General features: G+C 36.4%; 1 pseudogene; it reads left to right on the forward strand.

Annotated features, from left to right (window-relative positions):
- The first annotated feature begins 510 nt into the window (after positions 1 to 510).
- On the forward strand, positions 511 to 4,181 carry LOC102119498 (small ribosomal subunit protein eS25 pseudogene; annotated as a pseudogene).
- Positions 4,182 to 11,827: the final 7,646 nt, after the last annotated feature.

An 11,827-nucleotide genomic window follows, 5' to 3' on the forward strand; every position in this document is an offset into this window, starting at 1 on the left:
ACTATTGCTGTTTTCTCATGCTTGATTCTCTTTATAGATTCTAAGTTTTAAGTATACATCGTAGATCTTCATTATCGAGTGCCTGGTAGACATTAAATCCTCAATACATGTTGTTGAATTAATAAGTTAGTAGATCCTCTTTTAGTTTATATACAGCCCGATTCACAACTCTCAACTCCCTTTTTTATATTAAAATAAGATAGATAGATTCGCTAAATGTCATGTTAATAAATAGCTAAATGCACATACCTATAAAACTTATTTTAAACAAAGAGTAACATCATGGGTTTGTCCCATTGCTTTGGGAATATAATTTCAGGTATTTTAACATTTGATAATTCTGTTTGGGCTAATGGCTTCCTTAAAGTTGTCAGAAATTGAGGCCTGGCACCGTGGCTCACGCCTGTAATCCCAGCACTCTGGGAGACCAAGTCGGGTGGATCACTTGAGGTCAGGAGTTTGAGACCAGCCTGGCCATCATGGCAGAAACCATCTCTACTAAAAATAGAAAACATTAGCTGGACGTGGTGGCGGGTGCCTGTAGTCCCAGCTACTCGGGAGGCTGAGACAGGAGAATCCCTGGAACTTGGGAGTTGGAGGCTGCAGTGAGCCAAGATCTTGCCACTGCACTGCAGCCTGGACAACAGAGTGAGACTCTGTCTCAAAAAAAAGAAAAAAGTTGTCAGAAATTATATTTTCTTCCAATTACAAAAAGTCTAAGAAAGACCTTTGAGCAACAACTTGGATATGATGTTTTAAGGTAAGTTTTTTTTGTTTCATGAATGGTTGAGCTTCCCCATAACAGATGACTCATTTTTGTCCCCAGCACAAGCTTTCAGAGCAAATACTAACTGCAAAAACGAAGTCTCACAAGTCTCCTGTGATGCCAAGCTCTTCCCAAGTTCCTCCTTCTCCCACTGCAGAGTGTGAGGGACTTCTTAAGGAACTTTCTACTGGGAGCGTGTTTTTATCCCATATTCTAGGTTAAAAGGACTATATATACATATATAGATATATATACACACACACGTATATATACACACACACATATATATATATAAAAGATCTCTTTTGTTATTATGGATCATTCACTGGAGATGTTCACCATAAGGATGGCTTAATAGTAAAATATAAAATTAAAAATTTTGGTCTGCAAGGAGTTCCCCCATCACCTTTGGACTGAAATGGTTTCATGAAAGTTAAACAAAAAAAAAAAAAGACAAACCTTGAAAACAACATCTGGTGTTGAGTTCAGAAATGAGAACCAGATATGCTTTATTATCCGTATTTCAGTTCACATGATTAGCCTGCCAGTATGGTGAAAGGGAAAAGGTTTACTAATTTAATTTGTGTTTTGTTTTGAAGAAATAATAGAAATATTTTGACGCTTAAAACAGTTATGGGTCCTTTTTTAAAGTATGCAGGCCATCCTTAAACATACAGAAGAGTATTAGAATTAATAATGATTTTTTAAATATGTTTAGCATTATTATAATCCACTTTAAAGGATTCTCTGAAGCGTTTCCTCTAAGTAGCAACAACCAAACGATATTAAGGGCACATTTAAAAAGCCTTAAAAACTGGTTTTCCAAGTAATGTATGGTAGATGGGTTCCTGGAAAACAAAACTGAGAGCAAATAACCATTTGATTCAGCAACCTCATTGTCAGTACACATCCCATCCACAGTGCTGTCAGAAAAGAACAAGTTGAGTTTTTGTTTTTTCAAACTTCAATGATTTACATTATGAAAATGAAAAATTGAAGATATATGCAGAAACTTTGGGGAAGGGGATTAGTATAAATTATAAGTTGTTTAAAATTTACCAAGCACTATGAAGTCCTTCTGTTTTACCTTTACAGTAAAATTGAAGAAAACCAAGCATATATTGTTTTTCCTGTTAAGCTGATAATATTTAAATTGATAAACATGGTATGTTATAGTTACTTTTATAGTGCTAACATGTACTAGAACCTAGAACTTCTGTACCTTAGATCTGGGCACATTTTAAAAAAATTATTTCATGCTGTTTTTCTACAAGTTACTGAAAATCCAACAAGCTATGTCCCTATATAGCTGGTATTTGGGACCTACAGTTTAACTGCAATCAAACCTAGAAAAATACACGTATGTGAAATGCTAGGACTTAAAAACAAAGATATTAACATTGCATTTGGAACATCAGTGTGGTAAAGAATCCCATAGATCTGCACCTCATTACTTTGATGGAATATTTTTATTAATGGATTTTTCTAATTGACTTTGTAAATAATTTTATTTTCTACTTTTTCAGTTGTTTTACATGTAACCTTCTCCATAACCATTCCATTCCAAGCAATTCTATGGTTATAAAAATAGGTTCTTTATTCATTCAAGTACAGAAAAAGAATCAAATTGTCTAATGCATATTCTGCATTAGTAAGATTTATTTCCTTTTTTTGAGGGGAGAATGAAAGACATTGTTTAAAATATACTCTTAAATCTTACAAATGAGAAAATTGAAGTGGAATGTTTCCCTTTCTTAAAATGGAGCGTTCTTTCTTTTCCTTCTTTTCTTTTCTTTTTTTTTTTTTTTTTTTTTTTTTTGATATGGAGTCTTGCTCTGTGGCCAGGCTGGAGGGCAATGGCACAAACTCGGCTCACTGTAACTTCCGATTCCGTGGTTCAAGTGATTCTCCCTGCTTCAGCCTCCCGAGTAGTTGGGATTACAGACAAGTGCCACCATGCCCAGCTAATTTTTGTATTTTTAGTAGAGATGGGGTTTCACCATGTTGGCCAGGATAGTCTTAATCTCCTGACCTGGTGATCTGCCCGCTTTGGCCTCCCAAAATGCTGGGATTACAGGCATGAGCTACTGTGCCTGGCGAAAATGGAGCTTTCTAAGTTTCATGGTGGCACAGCCCTTTGGCTATCCTGCCAAGATCAGTCCTAAAGTCTTATTCCAGTACTAAATTATCAAGTTTCCCAAAATGACCATGAATCCTGGAACATTTTTCCTTTTTCTTATTCCCTCCCTAATTAATAGTTAATCCTGTTGCTTTATGTAGGATTAGCAATAATAACAGCAACAATAATAGATGTCCGTCATTATTACAATTCATTATTTCCATGGAAAAGCAGAATACTTGAGAAAATCACAAAATAGTCATAATGTATACTATCGTTTTGTACTTTATAATATATGCAGTTTGGCTTACTCCTCAAAAACAATTACATAGACAGTGAATATTTTATTCTTCCAATGCTAATGAAATAGAAATAGGGGCTCGGAGAAGGTCAATAAGATATGCAAGGTTACTGTATTAGTCCGTTTTCACACTGCTCATAAAGACATACTCAAGACTGGGCAATTTACAAAAGAAAGGAGTTTATTGGACTTACAGTTCCACGTGGCTGGGGAGGCCTCACAATCATGGCAGAAGGTGAAAGGCACCTCTCATATGGTGGCAGACGAGAAGAGAGCTTGTGCGGGGAAACTCCCCCTTACAGTAACCATCAGATCTCGTGAGACTTACTCACTATCACGAGAACAACATGGGAAAGACCTTCCCCCATGATTCAACTACCTCCAACCGGGTTCCTCCCACAACATATGGGAATTATTTGGGTGGGGACACAGCCAAACCATCTCATTTACATTGTCAGTAAATGGCAGAGTTAGATTAAAAATCTAGGCATCCCCTTTTTTTTGTCCGACATCTTAGCAAGGCTGCGGTGTACTCTGCTGCTCTCAGAGCTTGGCAATGCCGCCCAAGGACTACAAGAAGAAGAAAGACGCTGGAAAGTCGGCCAAGAAAGACAAAGACCCGGTGAACAAATCCAGAGGCAAGGCCAAAAAGAAGAAGTGGTCCAAAGGCAAAGTTCAGGACAAGTTCAATAACTTAGTCTTGTTTGACAAAGCCACCTATGACAAACTCTGTAAGGAAGTTCCCAACTATAAACTTATAATCCCAGCTGTGGTCTCTGAGAGACTGAAGATTCGAGGCTCCCTGGCCAGGGCAGCCCTTCAGGAGCTCCTTAGTAAAGGACGTATCAAACTGGTTTCAAAGCACAAAGCTCAAGTAATTTACACCAGAAATACCAAGGGCGGAGATGCTCCAGCTGCTGGTGAAGATGCATGAATAGGTCCAACCGACTGAACATTTGGAAAAATAAAACTTTATTAAATTAAAAAAAAAAAAATCTAGGCGTCTGTGCTCTGCTGCTGATTTGCAGGGGGTTCACGCTCTCAAGTTCCCTAATTCTGAAGCTACATTCACTTTGAAAAGACAGGTGAGTCAAGTGTGGACCAATCTGAAATTCAGAAGCTCTGAATTCTTCTGAGTACTCCCAGCCTGATTTAGTATTCTAAGGTGATATGACATCATAGTTAAGGGCATGGACCCCAGAGGCATGCAGACCTTGTTTTGCATCCCTAATTCCTCCACTTGCTAGCTCAATGAGCTTGAGCAAGGTGGTTTCAGTCTTAGTTTTCTTCTCTGTAAATGGAGACTTTCATGAAACTTAAATGAGATAACAAATGTAAAATTCTTGGCCACAATAAGTGTTACATTAATCGTTGCTACTAGTATTTTACTTTATGTTGATTTCTCTTCTCCCACTAACACTCTGCAACTGTTAATATGTGTATAAAAGTTTCTTAGAGGAAAGAAAATGAAAACGCATACAGGTTTCATCACACACAAAAAACTGAACACACATGGAGACTTTTTCCCCCAGGGATTTACATTCTACCTCTTGGAATTACTGCAAAGTCCCTTGAATCCAAATGTAACATAGCATTTCTTATGAATAAATAATACATCTTGCTTAGCCATGTGACTCCATTTTTTAATCTCTAGGTTTTTGCTCTAATAATAAATAAATTTAAAGCTTTACTAAAAAGCTGTACTGAATTCCATTATGAATTTTCTTGCTCAACAAATAGTTTAAATAGCATTATAATTATAGATGGGGTAGGAAGGCATTGCTTTGTGAAAATATTTAACATTATTCAAAAGGGATGGAAATCAATGTTCTAGGGCATTTTAGCTTTCAAACTTTAATCAACATGAATTTATAAGATTTTTTAAAATTATATAGTCTTACATTGATTCAAAGAGGTTAGAGGATTCCTTTTATTTGTGGTTAGATCCATTCCCTTGAATGTATGCCAAAACTAAATTATGATCATATTTGATTAATCATAGTTAACAATAAATACTTTGTTTTTTCCTTGGCTCCTTTTGATTTTATCATCTCCCCTATTTAGGGTTAAAATACAGTAGCAACAAATGTAAATGTGAGAAACTTGATCCTAATTCTAAGTGATTCATTCAAAGATACCCCAAACTTTTAATACATATTTTAGATGGCGATGACTTCATTAACACACTTGTGTGCATAAATTCAGAATATTTCTGTATCTTTTAGCATGTTCTCAGTCACATGTAATAGAAAACTCAAAGTGGCTTAAATATTAAGGACATTGTTGGCTTGCATTGCTGAAAATTCAGAGATAAGATGGGCTTCAGGGAGGTATTAATCCAATGGTTCTGGCTGGGCTCCCCTACCGTTCTCTCAGCTCTGCTATATTCCACATATAATATGGTCCGTGGGATGGAACAGGATAGCTTCAGAATATACAAGTTCTACAACCAAAACTTACCACAGTCAAGAGAAGAAAATAAACTACCTTTCAGTACTCTTTCATAACAGAGAAAAAACTTCTTTCTGATTTGTCCAGTAACTCCCCTCTTCTTTAAATACTTTTGGTTAAAATTGGGTTGCATGTCCACTTGTGTACCAATACTTGATTCAGTGGGGCAGTGGAATCACAAAGGTTGGTTTCCCCTGAGGTCCTTGGCTATATGAGAAAAGGGTGAGGAAAGAAACAAAATTGGGGTTCCTTGTAAATGAAAAGAACAGAACACATACTACTTTATAGGCAACCATCAGCATTCTCTATCTCTTTCCATATCTACCCATTCGTTTTTCTGAGGGGTATTAACTAAGTTAATCAAGTTTCTGAAACAGAAATACCCATTTTGACATGCCCTTGGAAGAAAAGTGCAAATGTTTTAAATATTAAATAAATTGGCTTGAGGTAAGAAATTTTTATACTGCTGGCAACAGACCACATCGCAAGTCATGGACGAGATTAAATTTTAAGTTTAATGGCTGGGATAAGTACAAGTATAGGAAAACAGGTCTCTGAAAATATGTTTTATGTACATATAATGGTACATATCACCCCTTAAAAACGTAAACCAGAAGATTTCATACAAACTAATATGAGAAAAGAAAAATGAGGTTTCTTATGAAAAACACACTGCTTTGGGATTAGGCATGCAGGTGTGATCCAGTATTAAGATTCCTATAATGCCAGTTACTACTATAATCCACAGACAAATAAAAAAGTGATCTGTCCAAAACCTAGTAACAAAACTTCTCTGGAAATGAGATTTTACTTACAAGAAGATTTACACACTACTGGTAATGTTTACTGTAATTTTACAAAATGCAAAATGAGGGATTTTCAGAGCTCTAATAAAACCAAAAGGAAAATATTGACTTTCTGGAAATGATGTTTTGGAAATTAGTGACTATATCAAAGTAGAATTTTTTTTTTTAATTTTAGAATTTCTTTTTGATTCACTGCCCCCGTAATTGTTCCAAACTGCTTGCAAATATGTGCCCCAAAGAAGCAATTGGGCATTTTTCTAAAACTAATTTAAGGCTGAAAAGTGATTAATTCTTTATATTAATCAATTATCTCAGTATTCATAGAACAGATACTATATGCCCAGAAATAATTATAATACATACCTCCTGCCCTCAAAGAGTTTAAAATCTATTAGACAGAGTCAATCCACAACTTAGGAAACAATTAGTAAAGAATAAAACATTGTATTTCATCAACTATTAAATTATGAATCAGGGAATATTGATGTAGAAAAGTCCAAATGAGGAAAATTGTGTGGTTTAGACAAATTACAGATGTCGTCATCACCACACCAACATCTATTAAACGCTCGTCATGGACCAGGTATATTCCATATCAATTAATCTCATAACAATGCTGTAAATTCTAACCATTATCATCAATATTTTATAAACAAGGAAATTAAGGCTTCAAGCGATAAACTTGCTCAACGTCAAAAAGTTAATAAAAAGCAGGATTAGGCCGAGCACCCTGGCTCACACCTTTGAGAGGCTGTGGAGGCAGATCACCTAAGATCAGGAGTTCGAGACCAGCCTGACCAACATGGCAAAATCCTGTCTCTATTACAAATACAAAACTTAGCTGGACGTGGTGGTGCGCACCTGTACCCCCAGCTACTTGGGAGGCTGAGGCATGGAGAGTCGCTTGAACCTGGGAGGCAGAGGTTGCAGTGAGCTGAGATCTCCCCAATGCATTCCAGCCTGGGCGACAGAGCAAGACTCCATCTCAAAAAAAAAAAAAAAAAAGAAAGAAAGAAAAAGAAACAGGATTAGGAATTGAGCACATATAGTCAAATACTGGAATCTAGTTGCTTAGCTACTAAGGCATTTTGCCTTCAGGAGTAAGACAAATTTAGTAAGCACTTGCAGACTTAGCAGTCCTTAATCAAGAAGGAGATTGAAGGGCATTTTAGGAAGAAGGACCAATATAAGTGAAAGCATAGTCACTGAAGTGCATGGTCTGTATTGAGGTCCTTAAAGAAATTGCCCAGACTGAATCTAAAGTATGGATAAGGTAGTCATGGGAGAAAATATTGGAACAATCTAGTGGGGTTGGATTATAGAGGTTAATAAAAGCATTGAGGAGTTTTGTAAAACAATTTCTCAGTATAAAATAACTGTTCAAACTCTCTCATCTCCTCTCTTTCTCATCCTCAACTGCATTTTTAAACTCAAAGCACTTGAATCACTGGGGACCACCCAACATCTTTCAGATGTTTAGATTAAATTCAAAAGTTTAGATGTGTTCTTAATAGCTAAAAGGTTAATACTTTTCAAATCCTGGGTCAGACTACCCCAGGGTCTGCAAGAGATATTCTGATGACCTGGAAATCCCACAGGCCCCAGGTGGCTTCCCAGGACTGCTCCTTCACCTTCCATGCATTTTGCAGTCTGACATTGCCATGTCAGCTTGAAATGGAATGCAGACTTACACCATGTCAGAGTTGAAGTTCTCCTCATAAACTGAAATGGAAAGAGCTCCAAAACTGAAATAGTTTATACATACAAGTTTATAAACATGTGAGTAACCTCTAGGAGAAAAAAAAAAATGGTCATTGTGATTGCCCCTGGGAAAGGTAGCTGGGAGGCTGGAGGACATGGGAAGAGAGGAACTGTATTTTTCCCTGTCACCTTGTACTTTTTCCATTCAGAAGGATATATATGTTTTATTGAGTATTCAAAAATATGTATATTGTGAGTGAATTAGCTTTCTATTGAAGATTATGTTCAAGTTACCTCAAAATCTCCCAATTTTCAGGTGAAACACCTCTAGTTTCTAGTTTATAATACCCTTGTCATTCTGGTTAAGTCTTCTCTGGTTTGTTGCAGTGGATCAAAAATGTTGGCACCGGAAAGTAGACATAGCATTATAGGTATTGTCTGGTTCAAAAGAGAATAGAACTGCACCGTATCTCTTAGTTGCTATAACTTTATCTATGAAACCTCAACATTTAATTAGTTGTTTTGGCAGCTACAAATCTCTGTTGACTCATATTGTGATTGCAGTCAACTGGAATCCCCAAGTTCCATTAAAGTTCATCTTCTCCAACATGTGCTTCCAATTAGATTTTTGAACTTTATATCTATCCCTGTTAAATCTCATTGTATTTTTTTGATAATAGTCATCTACCTGTCACTGATCCACCCAACTCTATTGTTGGATTTCTTACTTTGTCTTCCAGAATACTGTGAAAAGATTTTTGGATTCTTTGCTGAAATCAAAATAAACTAACACGTACTTGGATGGATTTTATTGGATGTAGATGGGTTATATGAAAAATCTCTGTGTGTGTATACATGTGCACATGTATGTATGTACATATTAATATGTGCTTTCCTTGGAGGTGGATATATAGTTTTCACTGGATTTTCAGAAATTTTCCTGAAATAAACCATTAATGTAGTCAATTCTATTGAGATATAATATATTTAAAATTCTCTTTTTGAAATATCCAGTGATTCTTATTTTCTGAGTGCCTACTTTGTGCCAGGACTGCTTTAGATATCATGGTTCCAGATGTGAACAAAATAGACCAAGCTTCTGCCCTCACTGAGCCTACATTCTAATAAGGAAGAACACTAGGTCATTACAACCAAGATGAATAGGAAAATATATAGTATGTTTTATAGCGATAAGTGCTAAAGAGCAAAAACAAAGCACAGCAACATGTATGAGATGGCTTCCTTGATGAGAAGTTGACATGTAAACACCTCGAACAACTAAGGTGACTTGAGGGAAGAAGATCCCAGGCAACAGTAAGGGCAAAGTACCCTGATAGCAAAATTCTTACCCTACCCAACAAGCAGCAAGCCTGTGTCAGAGTAAGCCAAAGGGAAGCAGGTAGAGATGAGTTATGACAGGATGTGGTTAGAAGAGCCAAAATGGTTTTCCACTGGGGATGGTATTGCCATCTCCAGTGCATTTGGAAGTATATTGGGAGCATTTTTTTCATTGTTACATGAATATGGGGTTCTACAGGCACTTGGGGCAAGCAGGGATATTAAAAGTCTTACAACCTGAGGGACATTTTCACATTAAAACTCTTGTCCAAAATGTAAACAACATCCTCATTGAGAGACTTAACAACTTAAGCCATCGTTTAAACCCTGGATTTTACTCTGAATGAGATGGGAAGCCATTACCGGCCTTCATACAGAAGAATGAATGGTCTAACTTTATTTTTTGAGACTAAGTCTAGCCATTGTGTCAGATATTAGGGAGCCCAAGATACAAGCACAGAGTACAGTTAAGAGGCCATCACCATCATCCATGCAAGAGATGGTGATGGGTAATGACACCTTCCTACCAGGTTGGTAGGAAGGAGATGATAATTGATAGATTCTGCATAATTACTTAAGATAGAGTCAGTAAGTATTAGAAGTATTGGAAGTGGAGTGTGAGAGAGAGAGAAGTAGAGAATGAATCCAAGATTTGTGGCCCATATAATTGGAAAGACAGAATTATCATTTCTTGCCATGATTGAACACATGGGGAGAAAAGATTTGGTTGAAGTGGGGGATTAGGTGGAAAAACCACATCAGACAGCTACTTAGATTAACAGACAGATTTAAGTGTATAAGGATATGCATTGTATATAGATACAGTTGTGGAAAGATGAGTATATGGATATGGGTATTGACATGGTCAAAAATATAGATATAGAGATACATAAATGTGGAAATAATTCTAAAAGAAACCAAAAGTATATCAGCTATCTCTAGTTTTTTAGGTCATTGATTTTTTTTTTTCTTATATGTTTTCTAAATTATTTACATTAAACATGTCTTAATTTTGTGAAATGTATGCTTTATTTTGAATACCTTCAATTCAATACTACTTCATAAAGCTCACTTGTAACGGAACCCTAATTTAATTTTTCTTTTTACTAGGCTCTCTCTTTCTCCAACTCCTTATTCATCAGCTACCAACAGACTCCTCACTTTATTGGGGGATGATGCTGCTTTGGGAGATTTCAGATTTCAGCCTTACTCTACTATAGTCATTATAACCATGCAATACATTTCCAGACCCCCAGGATTTTCATTCCAAAGAGAAACAATGGAATTGTTAGCAGCTGGACGCTCTTTGAAAGAGCAAGCTGCACATATTTATTAGAGCTTTGGGGGATTGTAGGAGGAGAGAAAGAATTGTCACTTGGGTCCCCTTTGCTGGCAGCACCTCAAAGGTTACCAAGTGAGAACAGCAGTGCCCAGCTGCCCTAAAAAGCCGAAGAGAGTGAAATGTAAAACTTGAATTGCCTCTCTCTTCTCATTATGTATTATTTGTCAATCATGGATAAAAGGTGGTTTTTGCCCTCCAGCTGTTAGCCCTGGGGTACGCGTATCACTCAGTGGTGCCACTTTCTTGTGGAACATTGCAAGAAAAATCAATGATTGTACATTTATTTGAAAGGAAAGGTGGGCTTTTTCCCTCATTTTAAAATGTTTTTATTTTAACCTGATGGTTTAAGCTAAGAAGGCAAAAGTCACTTGGGGAAAAAAAAAATAGACTTTGTTCTCATGGTGATGGACAAATTTAATGCCTATTAGAACACATATGAGGAACTTCTTCCTTCTTCCTACTTAAGCCAAAATATCTGAAATTTACTAGATTACTGCAGCTTGGTGGGAGAGGGATATTGTACTGCTTTACCAAGTACTGCCCTTGCCAATGAGCAATAAAAGCCATCCTATCACTCAGTGTGAAACACAGACCTTTAAAAATAGATTCATTTTGATGCCCACTTTCCACTTATTTTACAATATTAAAACACATTGCCCTCATGTGTACATTTTATTCATGCGATATAGAAAGTGCTTTCAAATATTTTTAGCACCATTTTAGGATAAATAACTTTTTATGGTACTGTGAAGAGAAGACATAAAGCTCAGGTATATTTTAAGTTCATATAATAAATACACATTAAGCCATATTGCACATGTCTTTCTGTCTAATGGTCCTAAACAAAACACCAAAGCATCATGTAAAGTATTCAAGCACATTCATATTGAAAGCTCTTCAGTATCTATTTATTTCTAAAGTTTGCACCTTCGATTTGCATAAAGAAGAAAAGTCCCAGTGGAGGCAAAGCTGAACTTTTCTTAAGATTTATTAAACCGGAAAA

Source organism: Macaca fascicularis, chromosome 6 (assembly GCF_037993035.2).
Source record: "Macaca fascicularis isolate 582-1 chromosome 6, T2T-MFA8v1.1".
Lineage (NCBI taxonomy): Eukaryota > Metazoa > Chordata > Mammalia > Primates > Cercopithecidae > Macaca > Macaca fascicularis.